Source organism: Myotis myotis, unplaced genomic scaffold, assembly GCF_014108235.1.
Source record: "Myotis myotis isolate mMyoMyo1 unplaced genomic scaffold, mMyoMyo1.p scaffold_m19_p_3, whole genome shotgun sequence".
NCBI classification, from domain to species: domain Eukaryota; kingdom Metazoa; phylum Chordata; class Mammalia; order Chiroptera; family Vespertilionidae; genus Myotis; species Myotis myotis.
In genome coordinates this window covers 25,313,741-25,334,957 of record NW_023416335.1, presented here as the reverse complement: position 1 = coordinate 25,334,957, position 21,217 = coordinate 25,313,741, and the positions used below count along the sequence as shown (strand labels likewise).

General features: G+C 44.1%; 1 protein-coding gene across 10 annotated transcripts in view; it reads right to left on the bottom strand.

The window, feature by feature from the left end:
- Positions 1–21,217, bottom strand: part of CSGALNACT1 (chondroitin sulfate N-acetylgalactosaminyltransferase 1) — a 318,463-nt gene that overhangs the window by 222,830 nt on the left and 74,416 nt on the right. For 2 of the 10 annotated variants that reach the window (XM_036300292.1, XM_036300294.1), the window contains exons 1-2: positions 13,000–13,465; positions 11,683–11,752 (exon numbers count right to left, since the gene is read on the bottom strand). The exons of 1 other annotated variant lie outside the window; for it this stretch is intronic. The gene's annotated coding sequence lies outside the window, so the exon portion shown is untranslated. Of the gene's footprint in view, positions 1–11,682; positions 11,753–11,914; positions 12,052–12,999; positions 13,478–21,217 lie in introns of those variants that run through there. 7 more of the 10 variants (XM_036300299.1, XM_036300302.1, XM_036300295.1 and 4 more) reach the window with 6 other exon arrangements.

The following is a 21,217-nucleotide window of genomic DNA, read 5'->3' as shown; positions in this document are numbered from 1 at the left end:
CAGCATATCCACTTAAAATCCCTGTACGAATGGGATTTTGACCCCACTACTTTTTCTGTAAGAGACTTCCCCAAAATCAATGGGCACTTCTCAGTCGTTAACTCACTTGATCCCTTTCTAGCAATGGAAACTACTGACAGTCACCCCTTCCTTCAAACTCTCCCCCCACCACAGTCCCACCTTGGCTTAAGAGACGACACCAGCTTCTGTTGCTGGTGGCCTCTCTGGCTTTCAGCCTTCTTCACATGCTACTCCTCCTCCTCCTTCAAGTGTTTCCATTCACCTGGTCCCTGCTTTGAACTCCTCTCTGTCTATGTAATAATTTATGGAATATAGGTTTGAGAGTCATAAATTCGTTATTTTAATTAAAGCCTTAGAAGTGAATTCTGAACGGATGAAAACTGAATCTTAACCCCTCTCTTCAGACCTGCTCCACCCTCCCAGGTTCACTGGCCAACATCCTCCTAGTTACCCAACTCACAACATTTCTGTTTCTCTGCTTCTTCAACCCACATTTCCAACTGGTGGTCATCTTCTGTCAGTTTTAATTTCTCACAGTTCTCACATGTTGCCAAGTGACTCCCATGAAGACTTCTCCATGTGACTAGGAGCTTAGCTCTGGGCAGTGGTGACCCTGTTGATGCTCCGACAGATGGCAACCCTGCCTCTCTGACTGCAGAGGTCTCCCACTCCCGCTTCTCGGGCACTGGCTATCACTACCATCGGAGGCTCCTTTTCATGGCCTGCTGTCTGCCTCAGGACCCTCCCCCTAGTCCAACCCCAGGGCTTTAAGCCCCATCTATCTGCATGCCTCTGGTGCTCAACCCGAATCTTTAACCGTACGTTTCTCCTGAGCATCAATCGGGCCCCTACACCCAGCTACTCACCCACACATCTGCTTAGTTATCCTAAAGTGCACGGTGGCTGTAGGTTTCTGACTGCCCGGCACGCCTCCACACACCCCTCCCGCTCTCCTCTGTAATGGAACTCATCTTCCTTGTGAGGAAGCCATCCTAGGTGGTGTGCCACCAAAAGCAGGGCCCAGTCAGAGCCCTGCACCCTCTCCGCAGGCCCGGTGCACAGAAGTGCCTTGTTCCACAGTCACTGAAAACACACCTACTGACTACATTTAGAGCGCCTGGGAACCTCCACATGAGGGTGCAAACATGAGTCATCGAGGCAGTCACAGCCGTGGAACATAATATTTTCCAGCTGTTCCTCCAAATACGAAATAAACAAGAACTAGAAATACTCAATCACTTTCCTACCAGGTCATATCCTGTTAATATCATAATGAGCTTTAAACACGTTCAATGTTTAACATTTAAAATCTGAACGAATCACGCTGCGAAGCTAATTCTGTGACTGTGTGACATACTGGAGGAGCAGAGCCTGTAGTCGGGGGAACCTGGGCCCAAATCGTAACAGCCCCACGCCCTATGATTGCATCATCAGAACACGTTATTTTTGACTCAGTTTCCCCATCTTTAAAATGAAAATCTTGTGGGAATCTTTAAAGATTTAGATCAGGTCATTTATAAAAAATGCCCAGTACAAAGTATATTTTCCAGAAGTATCAGATAAAGTAACGATTTTCAACCTTTTTCATCTCATGGCACACATAAACTAATTACTAAAATTCTGCAGCACACCTGAAAGTATGGTATACTTTACAGTGATCTAACCCCCCCAAAAAGGGCATAATTTTTAGTCATTCACATTGTTGTATTAGCTGTTGTCACTTCTTAAAATTTGACAGTCTAAGAGAAAAGAAGTCAGTGCCCCTGACTAAATAGTCAGGAATGGCATGTTTTAAAGATTCTTGCAGCACACCCATTGAAAATCGCCGAGATAAAGCAAACTCAAGATTTAAAAGAAAGCATTTTCCATTACCACTAAAATGTAATTTCTTAAAAGTTCAAAAATCACCTCATAATGGAAAATCATTGAAAAGGAAGAGAAATTGAGACATGCCTTCACTCACTTAACAAATGGAGTAATAATCAAATAAATTTTAGGGCAGTAATTTTTGTAGAACAATGTGGCCTAATCTCTCTTCGAAAAAACAAAACAAAACAAAACAACAACAACAAAAAACAATGACTGGCAAAAATCATTTTCCTTTTCCCTGAAAGAGAACCTAGATTTTTCCTGTGACAGACCTCTGCTCCATTATGAGCAGACAGAAGTTTTGCCAAACCACTCTAAACCTCAAACATTGAGACAATGCAAAAAAAAAAGTCTAAGCTCTTTATCACATGGATGCCATTCCTGAGAAGACTTTCGCCCACTCTGACAGCCTTTCTGAACTATGCATGTGAGATTTCAAGAATCTTTATGCGCCATCCAAATTGCTAGCCGTTTGTAATCCTTTGTTTAGCAGGTTTGCATCCTGTTATTTAATTAAATTCTTTCCTTTAATTATTGAACAAAAATATTCTAACTATCTGTTTAAGGCTTTCCACTGAGTACTCTGGAACTCAGAAAGACGCATAAAACATGCAGCTCGCAGTCTGGAAATGGAGATAAGATTGAAAAAGAGTAAGCGACAAAAATTAGTAAGTTTATGATAAATGCACCCATGCTACTCTGGTCATTCAGAAGAGAAGATGCCATTCGGATGAGAGAGGGGACATTAGGGATCTTTGTTCAGGGAATGGAAGATTTGAGTAAGGCATTGAAGATTATGCAGGACTTGGGCAGAATGGGGTGGTGGTACATTTCAAGCAGCAGTGAGGGCAACTTGCCCTGGCCGGTTTGGCTTAGTGGTTGAACGTTGACCTATGAACCAGTGGCTTTTTCTAATTTATGTCATGATATCAACAATTATTATGGCTGCCTCCCAAGGACTGCAAGAAAATTTGACTATCTCAAACCCTATAAATATATGAAGAAGAAAATAAAACTCCCCTAAAAATCTGTCATCAAACACTAGCCCTCACATAGGACCTCCAGTCCAAATTCATAGTGCCTGGGTGGCCTGGAAAACCTCAAGCCAAAAATTTGTTGTAAGGTGGTCCCTGGTTGGTAGAAACCCAATAAATCTGGCAGCAACAAACATAAATTTCTAGAGGAACCCACCTTCAGTCTAGACCTCCAAGAAGCCCCACAGATAAATATACACACAAAAAAAACTGAACTTGCCCTAACTGGTTTGGCTCAGTGGATAGAGCATCGGCCACCAGACTGAAAGGTCCCAGGTTCGATTCCAGTCAAGGGCACGTACCTTGGTTGCGGGCACATCCCCAGTAGAATGTGTGCAGGAGGCAGCTGATGAATGCTCCTCTCTCATTGATGTTTCTAACTCTCTCCCTTCCTCTCTGTAAAAAATCAATAAAATATATTTTTTTTAAAAAGGACATCTTATGTTTTTTTTAAAAAAACTGAACTTACACGTAAAAGTCACAAATATACAGGAGCAAGGATGAGCTGCAACACCCACCCCCAAAAATCAGCAAAGATTTCAGATATTGGAATTATCAAATACAAAACATAAAACAATTATGTTTAAAGTAGTGAAAGTAGCAATTGATAATTGAGTATGAAGCAAGACACAATTAAAATAAGCTGATTTTTAAAATAACTGAATGAAACTTTTAGCAATAAAAGCATGTAAGATCAGTGACATTTAAAACACAAAGGATATGGGGTGGGGGTAAGGAGGAGAGATCAACTAAAGGACGTGTATGCATGCATATAAGCCAAACCAATGGACACGGACAACAGGGGGATGAGAGCATGAGTGGGGGGGTGGGGAGGTTGGGGACACATTTGTAATACCCTAACCAATAAAGAAATTAAAGATAAAAAATAAATAAATAAAAATAAAACACAAAGGATATGTTTCCGACTAGACACGGAGGAAGAGACACTGTGTGAGCCTTAAGATAAAGCTGAATTAAATTATTGAGAATAAAGCAGAGAAGGACATAACTGGCATATTAAGTGAGAGTTAAAAGACAGGAGAATGTTGGCGGTGTCTATCAGATCCAGTTAGATTTCCATGAGAAAAGAAAGATAATGTATCAGAGGCAACATATGAAGAAATAAATAGCTGGGTGTTTTCTAGAACTGAAAAAAACACCTATCCAGAGACCCAGAAGAGCCAATAATTCCAGAACAGATTCATTAAAAGACCTCCACACCTAATACAGAACACCAAAGACAAAGGGATCTTAAAAGCAGCCAGAATGAAAAGACAGATTACCTTCAAAGGAGCAACAAGGAGCTGATTTCTCAAGAGCTACAATGAAAATCAAAAAATAGTGACATAATACTTTTCATGTGATGAGAGAAAAATAAAGGTCAATCTAGCATTAATACAGGCTAGGGAAGCAATAACAAGGGCAGCCCTGGCCTAGTAGCTCAGTTGGTTAGAGCATCATCCCAATACACTAAGGTTGTGGGGTCAATTTCTGATGAGGGCACATACGAGAAGCAATCTATGAATGCATAAATAAGTGGAACAACAACTTGATGTTTCTCTCTCTCTCTCTCTCTCCAATAAATAAAAACTTAAGAAAAAAATAACAAGGGAGTAACAAATACATCATGTGCTGGGGTCCAACCCCAGCAGGTCCAGGGGTCCCCAAAGGTGTGGACGGAGTTGGCGAAGAAGGAATGACACGGAGATAGCGTTCAGTTGATCAGCAGCCTAGCCAGGATCTCTAGCCAGGATCTCCAGCCAAGTTCTGGTCTGGATCTCCTGCGAAGTTCTGGTTAGGATCTCCAGCCAGGTTCTGTCCAGGTTCTCCAGCCAGGTTCAGTCACCAGGTTCTAGTCAGGTTCTCTTGCCATGTTCTATAGTCAGGTTCAGTCCAGGATCTTTTGCCATGTTCTCTCCAGCGAAGTTCTTCTGTCTCTAGGTTCTGTGTAGATTCTGTCTTCTAAGTTCTGTCTCCTGCTGTCTTGTTACATCTGTATTTATACCAGTTGATTCAATCCTATCAATCTCTATTACAAAGGTTAGGGCGTTTCTTATCTCCATTCCAGGGAGTAAAGATTATGTAGCTTAAGCATGATTGTTCGTAGTTAAAGTGATTAATTACCGCCTGGCACTTAGTTGAGGGATTTTATTCCCTCCCTAACTTCAGGGGAAAATCCCTACCTGGGGAAACAACCTTTCTCAGAGAGGAGACCTTGGTTAAAACACATAGTGCCAAGAAGGTGAGCAAACATATTAAGAACAGTATGCCATATATGCCAGGTACCTTGAAACAGCAAGGATGGACCGGCTCCCGGCAATCATGGAAAGAGTGTTTTAGACAGGGGAACAGAAAGTACAAATATCTGGAGATGAGCCCATGCTTGGGATGTTTGGGAAAGGACTGCATGACAGAGGCAGAGTCAGTGAGGAGAGCCAGGGGACGAGGGCAGAGGAGTACCATGGGGCAGACTACATGGGCCTTTAAAGCCAATTTTAAGAACCTGAACTTCTCCACAGTGGAGGTCAGAGGAGGGTCCAATAAGGCACACTGGCTGAGCCCCATGGTGCTGAGTGTCTAGACATCATCAGTTAGACACCTGAGGTGGAGAAGTCTCAGGCATCAGCTTTATAGTCTTCAGATACAAGCTGTCTTTAAGACACTTTTCTTCTTTTTTTTAATATATTTTTTGTTGTTGATAGTATTGCAATATCTCTCATTTTCTCCCCTTATCTCCCCGCTCCCTGTCCCTACCCCCGCACCAGGTCTTCACTACCCTATTGCCCTTGTCCATGAGCTATGCATATCTATAATAATAAAAGCACAATATGCTAATTAGACCAGACATCCTTCCAGACAACCTTCTGGACGAAGCCGGGGCTGCAAGGGAAGCCCGGGTCCCGGTGCCAGAGGGAAACCGGTGCCAGCAGCTGGGGGAAGGAAGGCCTACTCTTGCATGAATTTCATGCATCGGGCCTCTAGTAAGTATATAAGTTCTTTGGTTTCAACCTTGAGAGCTCACTCAGGCAAAACAATGATAGAAAAATGAAGGCTAATTATTATTCAACCAACCATACTTTATTAAGGTATATATCAAGATAGTAACCACCAAGAAAAGTCATGAGGAATTCCAAAATCCAAGCAAGTTCTATGCTCCACTGTGGGGAGCCGGCACGGCCATGGCATACTCAGCCCCAGGGCGCCTTATGTGCCATGCCATCTCAGCCTGGTTCAGTGACCCTGAGTGGGGGGGTGAAAGGATTGAGAAAAGACAGACAAGAGAATGAAAGCTGGGTCTCGGTGGGATGCTGCTCCCTGATGAGGAGACAGCGCCAGCGCCCAAAAGCCATGTCTTTATTTTATAGCAGATGCCACGAGGCAAAGTAGGGGTGTGATCAAGTTGTTTACAGCAGTCTCATGAGTTTCAACCTCACTTAACTACATGCACCCGAACTCTATCACAAGGCACGTGGGGCTACGTGTTCGACCATAGGTTCAAGCTCACAACCACAGCCGTTGGCTATGATTGTGCTGGGAGGGCCCTGCCCTTCCAGCTGGGACTTGCACGTGGCAATGAGAGGACCCTGTCCGTTCATTAGTCCGAGGCTTGAACCTGGCCAAAACACTGTACCCACCCCACACGCCACCAGAGTTTTATCAGCCATGGTATTTTAGCTGGCTTCAACTCCTCTAAGGCAATTGGGGGGCTAAAAAGTAATACATAGTATTTACCTTCTCATCTACAAACCGTGTGTTAAATAGGTCCTTGAGGTGTGATGCACAAAAGCCAATATCTGATGGCTAGTTACATTTGATGGGAAGCTGTGAGTAACTAGCTTCATAAATGGTTTTTCTATTAATCTAGGTAATGGAATCACTTGTTCAATTCTCACTGATAGCGCAAAGGTTATTTTTTTACCTCTCTTTACCATGAACATTTTCTGCAGGATGGCTTTGTCATTTCAATGTCCAATTCTCCTTTATGGGAATATACATTCTGGGCAAGTTTATCAAGGTTTCTCCCAGAAGAAGGATGTACGATATTTCTCTGCTCATTGTGTTAAATTTATACCGAAAAACAGAATACTATCATCCAGTCCCAATTTGCCTATGTCTTCCATCATTTCCCATCTATCACTCTCAACTCTAAGCAACCCTTTCTTTGCCTCAACTATATCACAATCCTTTACTAGGGCTCTTCTCCTAGTCCTAGATGCCCTCCATATTCGGCTTCAACCCAAAACATTAATTTTCATCACCAATTCAAACACTTCCACAAAGCCTTCTGCAAGTAATTGTGTGTTTCCCACAAAACAAAACGTTTCTCAGGAGTAGACAATTCGTCATAGGCATCCCTCAGAATGTGCCTCTCGGTACTGGCTCTAAAAGTATTCAAACTGAATCTGCCCAGATCTCATAAATTACCATAAAAGTGTTTTTCCCCAAAATTGGATACCAGCTTAAATTCTTATTTTCTTTTTTTTTTCATCCTAAGAGCACAGAACACCCCCTATTCGTCGCTGCCTAGCTTGTTGGCTGAAAGCTAGCAGATCATCCAATTTTGCTTCATCTGTAACCTACAACGCTGTCAGCCCAGACCCTGACCATCAGAGCGCATAACCCTCCAGCAAGGCACCTGCACAGGGGACACAGCTGTGCTTCCTGCTCACCACAAGGTGCCCACCTTATCTCGTGCCTGAAGAGATGGCAGCCAATTATGACTCACACTTATTGAATGCTGATCGTATGCTAGACTCTGTTCTAAGTGGTTTCTAGGCAGTAATTCATTGAATATTCTAATAACCACAAGGCAGGTACTGTCGTTGTCCTTGGCCTATGGATGAGGAAACTGAGGCCCAGAGAAGTGAAGTGACTTGCCCAGTCTCACAGCTAGGATGTAGCCAGGCCCTGATTTAAACCAGGTCCATCTGTGGGGCTCTGAAGTTCACATTCTTCATTACGATTTCATACATGTGACTATAAAGGGGCTACCGTACTGTCCTAGCCATGGGACCAAAGAGGATAAAAATGTCTGCTCCACAATTTTAAAACAAGAAAGAAAGAAAAAGAGAGAGAGAGATGAGAGATTTAAGAGTGCAGTCCGGGAGCCAGACAGGCCTGAGCGATCATCCCGGCTCTTTTAACTTAACTATGCAACCTCAGGCAAATTACTTAATCTCCCTAAGCCTCAATTTCCTCATCTGTAAATTGGGGATAATTACACCTTCTATCGCTGCTGATGAGTGGCAGAAGTCAGATTCAACCCCATAATCTTTCCATAACACGATGGTGCCACATCCTCCAGAAGATTATAATCTTGCAAAATAGTGGGAAATCCCAGCGCTTCCCTGCTGCCAGCTGGCTTGGAGGCAACTGTACCTCCAACCAGAACCTCCTGCCCCATTACGTCGAAAAAGTCTGGGGTTCTGAGTGCCATCACACAAGACATACCGGATAACAAAGAAGGCCACCCGCTTCCTCACCAACAGCTCCACTGGCACAAGGAGTGTTCTCAGAGCCACCCCCATCCCATCCCCTGCATCAAAGGCGAGAGCATCGAAGATGAGAACGCCGGCACCAGGAGCCAGTGCCTGCTCTGCTCAGAACACACTCCCTCTCACGCAGAGCCAAACACCACATTCTTAAGGAGGATGTGCATCCCCGAAACCTCCTGGAGCGGCCTCATCCTAACAGGAGAGGCCTTCCGATCCTCCCACCCCAGAGCTGCAGGGTGCTGGGAGCCTCAGGCCTCATTCCTGGAAACGGCAAAGGCTCCGGTCAGAGCATGTGAAGATGAGTCACGTAGCAGAAAGTACCTCATACGATCATCACCCAGCACGCGGCCCCGGTGGAATGCTGCAGTCACGCGGCAATACCACGTACCGTTGTTTATAAAATGAAGGTAAAACATTTGAAGTGAAAAAACTCCCTAGAATCTAAGGAATGCACCAAACCAGCAGTGTCTGTGTGAGGGATCTGGCATCACAGCTAATTCTTTGAGACTTTTCAAACGTCCTGTAATATGAGTACAGAACACACACCCTGCTCATCGCCGCCTGGGTTGCTGCTGAAGACTAGCAGATCATCCAATTTTGCCTCATCTGTTGCTACAGCGCTGTCAGCCCAGACCCTGACCACCAGAGCACATAACCCTCCAGCAAGGCACCTGCACAGGTGCCCACCTTTTCTCGTGCCTGAAGAGATGGCAGCCAATTATGGCCAAAATAATAATGGCTCACACTTATTGAATGCTGATTGTATGCTCGACTGTGTTCTAAGAGCTTTCTAGGCGGTAATTCATTTAATAATCTAACCACTATGGCACTACAGATTTTTTTAAAGTAACACAGGTAACATGTAGTCTGGATTATCATAAGGACCTTCATTCCTGATCTATTTAACGATCCTCTGGGTTACGTCCCCTATAAAAATAAATGCGACCGACGCCCAGAATGTTCTGTTGTTGTGGGAGGATGTGGTCATCCCTCTGCGGGGGCCTTGAAGTTCGGGTCCAACTCTACTCCTAATAGACGTCCTCGTGGAGCCACCACCAGCACGTCAGGCCGTGGGTATGTCCTGCCTCGCCAGCTCCTCAGTAGTCCATTTCTTCTCAGAACAGTGTCTCCTCTTAAACTTACTTTGACCAAAGAGCGCCCTTGCATACCAATATTTCAAGATTTCGTAAACAAGCCTATATTCCACACCCACTATTTCCCTTCCTAATTTTCACTTTTCTCTGATAAAGAGGATAGTTTTAAGTTCTCCCTTCCGGCAGCAGCTCCTCTCCCGCCTATCATATAAAGTTGTCCCTCTCTGCACTTTCTCCCGCTCTTTATTGAAACTCGGTAACTAAAGCAAGTACAACATACATTGGTGCTCCCGACACTCTGATGTTTTCAAAATATATTTTTATTGATTTCGAGAGGAAGGGAGAAGGAGAGAGAAGCATCAGTGATGAGAGAGAATCATTGATCCGCGGCCTCCTACACGCCCCACACTGGGGATCGAGCCCACAATCCGGGCATGTGCCCTGACTGGGAATCGAACTGTGACCTCCTGCTCCAGAGGTCAACACTTAACCACTGAGCCATACTGGCTGGGCTGATTTTTTTAAAAATCAACGTTAAAATGGAATATGGACTTGTTTCCTAAATCTTTTGCCTCGTTGCACCCAAGCAAGGAAGATGGGCCACCAGCAGCTCCCCTGGAGACGGGGAGGAAATTCGGCCAGGGTTCTTGTGCTTGCCACATCTGCTCAATCGGCTTGGTCTGGTCCGGAAATATGACCTCAATATGTGCGGCCAACTGTTTCCATCAGTACACAAAGGACACAGGCGTCATTACGTTGGAGTAAGTGAGCTTCCATGAATGGGTCATTCAAGACATCTACCTTATCACAGAAACAATGCTAGCTCTTTGTACATAAAACAAAATAAAACATTTTCAATTCAGGGGGAAAAACACGCTAAGGTGATGTTTTGGTTAAAAAGGTTTCTCTCACCCAATAATTGTATGCAATCTAAATAGTGAACCTCTGTGTATTTGCTAGGAAACGGTATTTCCTCTCCGTGGAAAAGCCTCCTATTATTCGATCATTTCCTCTTTCCCCGTCGGAAACCTTTCTGTCCTGAAGCAAAACACAGCAGCTGGCCCCACGCACGCCTGTGTGCAGGAGGCACATCGGAAAGAGACATGTGCTGGGCGTCACCCCGCTGGTCACAGCGGCCAATGCTGGTGGACACTTCACTGGGTCCGTCACTACCGCCCCCTGTGAGTGATGGGAGACGGCAGGACCATCTGCTGCAGCATGAGCAGCATTGCCCTCTCCCCCCACTCAGGAGGCTGCCTGCGCAGCCAGCCGCCCTGCGCCCTCAGCCTCTCCCGACAGAGCATGCCTCTGCCTCCAGCTCTCCGCCCCGGGGACAAGCGGAAAGGTCGAAACCTGGGCATTCCCTGCCTACAGTGCCAGGCACATCTGCAACAACAAAGGGAGAATGGGAACAGCCAGTGTTACAGACCTGGAAGAACTGGTGGACGGTAGATCCCGTTAGCCGAGGTTTTACTTCCTACAGTTTCAGGTACCCATAGTCAACTGCAGTCTGAACATGTTAAGTGAGAAACTCCAGAAACGGACAAGTCATAACTTTTAAATGGCATGCCTTTCTGAGTAGCATGACCAGTGCTCGCTCTGTCCTGGGACATCATCATCCCTTTGTCCACCAAGTCCACACTGTGTATGCTCCCCACCCACTGGTGACTCGGTAGCCGCCTAGGTGATCAGATCCACTGTCGTGTTATCACAGTGCTGGTGTTCAAGTCCTGCTTATGTTACTTAGCGGTAGCCCCAAAGTGCAGGAGGGGTGATACTGGAAGGAATCTTAGGAATGACAGCTGAGAAGAGCCAAGGAGATAACCCAGCCCTCCCCCGCCCCGCCACCCCCTCCCCCCCCCCCCGCCACCCCCCCCCCCCCCAACAGAGGGCTACAGTTCTCTCTCCTTGGGGTTTGGTATGACCCTGAAATTGCTTTCAGATCTGGCTTTGATGAGACTCTGGCAATTTCAAAACAATAGACAAATGTCACTTTCTATACAAAACCAAAATGACACTCCCATCATAGCAAAGACTTCCAATTACCAGCAAAGGGACTCCCGGCTGGGGAGAGCATGCCCACACCCAGGCCCCTCCCATCGCCTCGGAGGTGCCCCGGCAATGGCTCAGGATAGGCCCCTGGGAATAAAGCAGGTTTGCCCTCATTACCTCTCCGTACTGAGATATCCTTCCCAACGCTCCTCAGATTTGTGCTGACAACATTTTCAAAGCTGTAAATCTAGGAGAAGAATGACATCATTACTGGTTTCATCGGATGGCTGGGTAAAGAAATGGCCTTTCTACCCAGCTCCAAACTACCCTCACTGATACATTTGGCATTTCTGAATATAAAATACAAACTTGTTTGTGAAAGTATTCGCTACCGAACTGTGTTAAATACCATGGTTCTTGCAGGCTGTGAACGTCGTGTTTAAAATCGTTTCAAATTCGTTAGCTGGCCTCCTAAGATAAGACCTAGGAGCCAGAACTCAGAAGGAAGGATCAAGAAAAAGGCAGCTGTCTCAAAGCCACTCTGGCTGTGAGTGGACTTTTGATGGAATAAATGCTCTCATTCACAGCCTGTGTTGAAATCTCCCTGCATGGTGATGACTCACCACACCTCTTCCCGACATCCAGCCTGGGATGCCATGGGCCTCACCACCGCCATCGCTGACGCAACCGCAACCACGGAGCAGAGCCACAGTCCACCAAGCACAGGGTTTGGTTCTGCCATCAGAACCAAAGTGGACTGGCAGCATCGGACAGCGTGGTCCTCTCTCCTGTTCACCTCCCAAAGGACATCAGCTTCCCCCATACTTCACACACTATGCAAGGGTGGGGGTTAGTTACATTTGGGATAATGAATAACTAAAAATGTATTATCCTCTTGATAAAAGAGTATATCCTCAGCATTATGCTAAGTGAAATAAACCAGTCAATGAAAGAAAAATACTACATGATCTCACTCATTTATGGATAATAAAGACCATTATAAACTGATGAACAAAAATAGATACAGAGGCAGAGCAGCATCAAACAGACTGTCAAACTACAGCAGGAAGGCTGGGAGGGTTGAGGGCGGGGGTTGGGGGGGGGGGGTTAAGAGATCAACCAAAGGACTTGTATGCATGCATAGAAGCATAACCAATGGACACAAGACACTGGGGGGTAGGGGGGCAAGGGAAGGTCAAGGGGGGAAAAAAGAGACATATGTAATACTCTTTGTAATACTTTAAGCAATAAAACAAATTTTTTAAAAAAGAGAGAGGTTTAGTAAAGCATGGGATGTGAGATGTGATAAAAAACAAATGTGAACTAAGCATTTATGTACTATATCTTATATTAAATGGAAATATATATGTTCAACTAACCAACTGAAGAATGTATTAGATATTATATTTCTCATAAACATATCAAGATTCCTAAAATGTTAAATTAAAACTTCATATATTACATATAAAAAAAAAGAGTATATCCTCTACTCACTTAAAATGATTTCAACTGCCAAGAGGTAACCTCTTGGTCTCATCTCCCGGGATGGAGTCAAGGGCCCCCATTCCTCTCACCAGCATTGATTATGTTCCAGATTTAGCTTCATCTTTCATCTTTCCAGTCAGACTGTCCTCATTTTTTACATTTTCTTCATGACAACCTTCACTTGGCAGTTCAGGTTTAGGTCATTTCCATCCTTTTGAAATCATTCCCAATTGCCTGTTGAGATTGAGTCCAGGTAACTTTCAAGACCCTTCCCTTTCAGTGTGTGAAATGTTAAGTAAAAGGGGGGTGCTGTACGCTCCGCTAACGCTCAGAGCCTCGATTCACGTGCTGGAGAAAAAGGAACAGATATTCCACCAGTGTTCTTCCCGTGGCGCCAAAGCCCACGTCCTGGCCTTCTGCAGTCAGACACAAAGTGCCAGTGACGTAGGGAAGTGAAAAGCATCCAGTCCGCTGCCCTCACTTTACAGCTGAGTGAACGGAGGCCCAGAGAAACCCAGTAGCTGGCCCCAGACCCTATGAAGAAAACCCCATCTCTTACTTCTTTCTATTCTACTTCACGTCGTTTATTAACATCTTCTCCTCAAAAGACATAATTTCTATTTTTTTTCTTAAAAGACATAATTTCTACTCTGCATGAGCACTTAGTGTGAAGTGACTTAAGTATTACTCCATATAACAATGAAAGAGATGGGTCCGTACCATGGCACCCCCTTTGAACAAAGCACAACTGGCATATGGACAGGTCAAGATCATAAACCAAACATGACCACACAATGACAGTGAGGAAACGGTATTTGCAATTCAAAACCTAACATCTCTCCCTCAAATGAGGGGCACTTTCAAAAACGCCAAGGTCATTTGCTGCTCTGTGAGGGAGAATGTGAAAATCGTAGGCCATAAATCACTATAAATTACACCACAGAGACTGGAGTGTAAGATTATACCATCCATACATTTTCATTATAAAAGTAGTAAATATTGGTAAGAATTCAAAAATTTGATAAAGCATATGAAAAAAGTATTACATGCCATGAATGATCTTGGAATTTTCTTGAACTTTAATATTTTAAAAGGAAACATAATTGAAGTACAGGTTATAACTCCTCTGAAAATGATGATAGTAAAGTTGAACAAAACTGTAAAAATTCAGATATTAAGAGAAGCTGGAAATGAATTAAGAAAGTGAAAACCAGCAGCACATAGTGTGGCCTTTAACTCCCTGGGGGGCAAAGAAAAATTGGCTCCAAAAAGAAAAACATAGTAAGAATCTACATTATGAAAAATAGTTTTGATAAGTATGTTTTCTACTTTGCTTTCAAAAATGCAAAATGGAAAGGTAAAATCGCACAGCCTCTCACCATTTCTTCTTAAATTATGTAAAGTAATCATGACTGTCCCTTCCTCCATTCCTGTAATCCCACCTCATCCTGGCAGCCACTCAGGGACACAGTGTAGGAACAGATGCTCCTCAGCTTGTTTCTCCACTAACAGCGTCCCAGCCCTCTCTCTTTCTCTTTCCCTCTCTCTCTCTCTCTCTCTCTCTCACACACACATGCATACACACACACTTACACACATACACACATATACTCACACATGCTTACACACACATGCATTCACACACACATACACACATTCACTCACACATACATTTATACATACATACACACATACACACAATACACACATATTAGTACACACACACCATACACACATATACATTCACACATCCATAAATGCATACACACATACAATCACACATACACTTATACACACACATTTACATATACACAACATACACACACATACACATTCACACATACATTTACATAAAAACACGCATACGCTTCGATACAAACAGATACATATGCATACACACATATTCATACATTCATACACAAATACACTCACACATACATTTACATACACACACCATATACACACATACACAATACACTCTCACACACACACACATCATGTACACACACCATACACACACATATATATACACACACCACACACATACACACATATACTCACACATATACATACATATACACACAACATTTTACAAAAATAGACAAACTTTCCACTTCTGAGTGAGCTGGCTTTCTTTGAATATATTTCAGAATTTAAAAACTAAACAAGAAACAAGTTGAATTTTTTAGTCATAAAATAAATTAAGTCACTGATCAATTACTTTGTGAGTAAACTTAAGCCTAAAGATTTTCAGTTATATACTTCTAAACTGCTCATCTATTTTAAATAAGAAAATGGTATAAATCACATAGGATTAGGAAAACGTACTTGTGAGACCTTTTGAAATTCTCTGAAAAATAATTTATGAATTTCCAGCAATCTTGGTTTGGAGTCCTCCCCAAAACACATTTTTTAAAATGTGCTCTAGATAACTACTGACTGAAACACATTCTGCACAAAGCGGAAGACAGAGCCAGCACTGTGTCAGAGCGCTCCCTGCATGTACACGGCATCAGTCCCACTGATAACATCCTGGAAATCACAAGGTTTCTTAGCAGGCTTCTTAGAGCCCAGACACATGGATCCGATTCAAAAGTATTTCAATAATTTGCTACATGGCTTTGAGAAAATAATTTAAGTATGTGAAATTTACCTCCATTTCCCCAACAGTAGTTTGAATCAATTTGCCAATGTAAGCTCTAGTCCAATCCAGTAGCTATGCAACCACAGAGAGGAGGAAAAAGAGAACAAAAAAAAAAACCTGTTTCTGGAAGCAAACAATTTTCTCTTTGATTTTATGTGTCCTCGCTTAATTAATTTCAGTATGAGATGAAAGGCACCATCATACCATATGGTCACTCTTCTGTTTATCAAACCATGTAAAAACTGTAAGTCTTTTCTCTCAAAACCCATTTCTAGTGTAAAATAACCAAAGGCTTGGGGCTGATAACAGAGCTTCTCACTGCAGCACGAAGGTTTCCACGCTGCCCAAATCCACCTGCTGCCTTCCTCTCCCACGCCCCTCACCTGCATATTCCCCATGGTCCTGCCCAGGAATTACTGGCTACTCTTCCAAATATTCTCCCCCTACCCCTTTGATTTTGTTACCTCCCCCTGGAATCCTTTATTTCCCCATGTCTACAACCTCCCAGCTGACAAAATTCATCATTCTGGGCTCATCACAGTGTGCCCCACACATGCACGTCCACCTGCCCCAGATCACATGTAATCTCTCCCTGACCTCCCCAGTCCCTTCAGTGCCTACTGCAGTACCTTGTAAGTAGCAGAATCGCAATCAACATTTACCTAATCGAATAATCTGTTGTCTAATTGCTTCCAAAAATTCAATCTGTAGTCCCTGAATAGAAATTGTACAATTTGGACAGCGAAAGGTTACTGTTGCCAAGTTATATCCTGAATATTTCACTTTAGTTTATTAGCTTTTTAAATTATTAATACCAAAATGTCATTAAATATTTACGTGCATACATAGATAATGCCTTCTAAGATGCTCGAATCCCTGCCCCTGTATTATTCTACGCCATCAGAAACATTTATCTCATATATGGGAAACCAAGGGCCAACCATCAAGTACATGACATCAACTTGGAGACCAGAAGTGTTTATGTGCTGCTGAAGACGGGAAAAGGGGAAAAGAGAAGCCTTATTCTCAAGCAGCTTGTCATTGACTTGCAGAGAAAAGATAACACGTGAGGCAAGTGGAGCATATGTGCTTCAAGTATTTCTATGGTTTCTGTCTTAAAATAGATTCCACTTGGCTCCCAGCAAAGGTAGCTTTAGCCCCTTTGGGTAATGTCCATTGCAAACGTGGCTCCCCTGAGGCCCGCTGTGAGAGCTGGAACTAGCAATGCCAGGTGGGGCCTCCTGGAGCCCGGTGTGTGGGGCACACTCTACCTGTAAGTGGGCACCCCAAGGACAATGTGGCCAGAGGAGTCACAGAGGCCACAGAAACAAAGCATGACTCAAGCTGGCAGTGGAAGAAAACACAAAACGGGAAATAGTGGAAAAACAGGAAGGAGGATGCAGGAGCAAGACACGCAGGTGGCCACGAGCATGGGGCGCAGCAGGAGAAATGGCACAAAGCCCAGCGGACAGCCCCGGGCAGAGCAGAACCCAGGTCCCAGATCTGCTGGACACATTCTCTGCACACAACGGGAATCTTTGGTTCTGCCCCCTCCAATCGTCCCTTCAGCCATTTCCCCAGGTAAACTAGTCAGGGCTATTAGAGGAATTCATATGTAACAATATCTTTTTTTTTTTTTTTAGTTTTTAAGTATATTTCTTTTTTATTATTATTATTATTAGTTAAGGTATTACAAATGTGTCCTCATCCCCCCCCATTAACCCCAACCTCCCCCCCCCCCACCCCGCACACTCATGCTCCCATCCCCCTGTTGTCCATGTCCATTGGTTTGGCTTATATACATGTATACAAGTCCTTCGGTTGATCTCTTCCCCTTACCCCCGCCCTCCCCTACTTTCCTTCTGGGGATTGATAGCCTGATTGCTGTTTCTCAGTCTTTGGGTCTGTCCCTTTTCATCAGTCTATGTAACAATATCTTTTTAAAGATTTTTTCCCCTCTCATTATAGAGGCAATCTGTGTTTACTATTTAAAAAATACTTAAAATTCAGAAAAGGAAAAAGAAAAAAAATTAACAACCACCTATATTATAATCCAACCACATTTCCTTCAACATTTATTCAACAATTGCAGTATTAATTAGGATCTACCATGTGCCAGACCAGGTACTTTTCTAGGCTTTCTGGATACATCGGTGAGAAAAATAGACAAAAAAAAAAAAACCAGAGCAGAACTTCGCTGGAGATCCAGACCAGAACTTGGAGAACCTAGCGAGGGAACTTGGCTACAGAATCTGGCTGGAGATCCTAACCAGAACTTCTCTGGAGATCCAGACCAGAACTTGGCTGGAGATCCTGGCTGGAGATCCTGGCTAGGCTGCTGATCAACTGAAGACTGTCTCCGTGTCCTTCCTTCTTCGCCGACGCCGTCCACAACTTTGGGGACCCCTGGACCTGCTGGGGTTGGATCCTGGCATCTGGCGCCCGAACAGGGACCCCTAGGTAAGCCCCACTCTCGGAACGGATAGGACTCCACTGTAGGAAGAGGGTGGATAGTCTTCACCGACTCTGCCCACACCTTTGGGAACCCCTGGAACAGGATTCCCATAGGTAAGCCCCCCCCATTGAGAACCCCCACATTCGGGATGGATAGGACTCCACCAGGGTGCTACAGACCCCCCTATAAAGAATAAGTAGCGGGAGAACCAAGATGGCGGCATAGGTTAACGCCAGAGTTTGCTGCTTTGAACAACTACTTCAAAAGTGAAACCAAAAAACGGAAGGGACATCACCCAGAACCACAGGAACGCTGGCTGAGTGGAAGTCCTACAACTAGGAGGAAAGAGAAACGCATACGGACACTCAGAGGAGGCGCAGTGCTGAAGTCAAATTCTGAGGTGCGGAGTGCGCGGAGCGGGCTGGCGGCGGAGGGCGCGGTTGGCGTTTTCAATCGGGAGGGAGTCGCAGAATCTGAGCTCCAGATCCAGGCGAGTCTTTAGGGGCCCAGACTCAAACGGGAGAATCGGGACTGTCTGGCTTCGGTCAGAGCGAATGCAGCTTTCTCTCTGAGCTTTGCAGCGGGTGCTGGGACTCAGAGAGGCAGAGCCCCTGGGGACAGGACTGAGAGCTGCCATAACTGCTCTCTCCGGCCCACCCTGTTGATCCTGTGCGACCTGCCCCGCCCAAGCCCTGCACACAGGCATTTGCCGGATAGCCTCAGGCAAAGGCTAGATTAGCACCTCCCTAGAGGACAGAAGTTCTCTCACTGCTGACACAGCTGATTCTCATAGCCACTTGGCCTGGAGATCAAACCCTCCCTGGAATTAGCTACAACAATCAAGATTTAACTATAAGACTGCGAACAAAGACCACTAGGGGGTGCACCAAGGAAGCATAACAAAATGCGGAGACAAAGAAACAGGACAAAATTGTCAATGGAAGATATAGAGTTCAGAACCACACTTTTAAGGTCTCTCAAGAACTGTTTAGAAGCCGCCGATAAACTTAATGAGATCTATAAGAAAACTAATGAGACCCTCGATCTTATATTGGGGAACCAACTAGAAATTAAGCATACACCGACTGAAATAACGAATATTATACAGACTCCCGACAGCAGACCAGAGGAGCGCAAGAATCAAGTCAATGATTTGAAATGCAAGGAAGCAAAAAACACCCAACCGGAGGGGCGGAATGAAAAAAGAATCCAAAAATGCGAGGATAGTGTAAGGAGCCTCTGGGACAGCTTCAAGAAAACCAACATCAGAATTATAGGGGTGCCAGAAGATGAGAGAGAGCAAGATATTGAAAACCTATTTGAAGAAATAATGACAGAAAACTTCCCCCACCTGGTGAAAGAAATGGACTTACAGGTCCAGGAAGCGCGGAGAACCCCAAACAAAAGGAATCCAAAGAGGACCACACCAAGACACATCATAATTAAAATGCCAAGAGCAAAAGATAAAGAGAGAATCTTAAAAACAGCAAGAGAAAGAAACTCAGTTACCTACAAGGGAATACCCATACGACTGTCAGCTGATTTCTCAACAGAAACTTTGCAGGCCAGAAGGGAGTGGCAAGAAATATTCAAAGTGATGAATGCCAAGAACTTGCAACCAAGATTACTTTATCCAGCAAAGCTATCATTCAGAATTGAAGGTCAGATAAAGAGCTTCACAGATAAGGAAAAGCTAAAGGAGTTCATCACCACCAAACCAGGATTATATGAAATGCTGAAAGGTATCCTTTAAGAAGAGGAAGAGGAAGAGGAAGAGGAAGAAAAAGGTAAAGATACTAATTATGAACAACAAATATGCATCTATCAACAAGTGAATCTAAGAATCAAGTGAATAAATAATCTGATGAGCAGAATGAACTCTTGATTATAATAGAATCAGGGACATAGAAAGGGAATGGACTGACTATTCCTGGGGGGGAAAGGGGTGTGGGAGATACGGGAAGAGACTGGACAAAAATCGTGCACCTATGGATGAGGACAGTGGGTGGGGAGTGAGGGCGGAGGGTGGGGCGGGAACTGGGAGGAGGGGAGTTATGGGGGGAAAAAAAAGAGGAACAAATGTAATAATCTGAACAATAAAGATTTAATTTAAAAAAAAAAGAAGAAGTAGGGTAAGAAGGTGGATAGTACAGAACTTAGATTGAGAAGATGTGCAATACAGAGTCCAAAGAAGACTCTGTATTGATCTTTAGATTAAGAAGATGTGCCATACTGAGTCTAAAGAAATAAGACTCTATATTGATCTTTTAACACATATGCTTGCTAGCAGAGGAATTAAGGTTACTCCCAGTCAGACCGAACGTTTTATATAAGAAGTATGTCCATGCTTTTCTGAGGAAGGAAAGGTAAATGTAAAGGCATGGGAGGAGGTAGGCCCAAGGAGCCTTATCCTTAACCCCACTGCAGCCTTTCCACCCCGGGAAAGTTCAGGATTGGCAAGCTCTCCCTGGGGTGATAGATCAGGCCTCAGGTAATAGCGGAAAGCACCAATCCTACTCTTAAAATGGATACAAGAGAGCATTTCGGGTTTAAAAAAAAAAAAAAAAAAAAAAAAAAAAAAACCAAAAAAAGCCTGGCCTCCTGAAACTTATATTCTATCAGGAAAGAAAAACAATAAGCAATAACATGAACAAGTAAATTGTATAGTGTGTTAGAAAGTGGTAAGTATGGAGCGGTAAGTGGCGGAGCAGGGTAAGGCCATTGGAAGTGCCTGTGGGTCGGGGGTAGGAATGGCTACAATTTCAGGAGGGCAGCCCCGCTGGTCTGGATGGAGAACGTAGCATTACCAAATTGAAATCATACTGCTTTATAGGCTTCCCCCCACACACACTCATTAGATGGCATTTCCCATTAAATATTGTTATGCAATATGATTGTTTAACATATTTTTATTGATTTCAGAGAGGAAGAGAGAAAGAGAAATATCAATGATGAGAATCATTGATTGGCTGCCTCCTGCACACCCACCACTAGGGATCGCAGGCATGTGCCCTGACCAGGAATTGAACCATGACCTCCTGGTTCATAGGTCAATGCTCCACCACTGAGCCATGCCAGTCGGGCTGCAATATGATCTTCAATGACTGCAGAGAACCCTATCTCAAGAA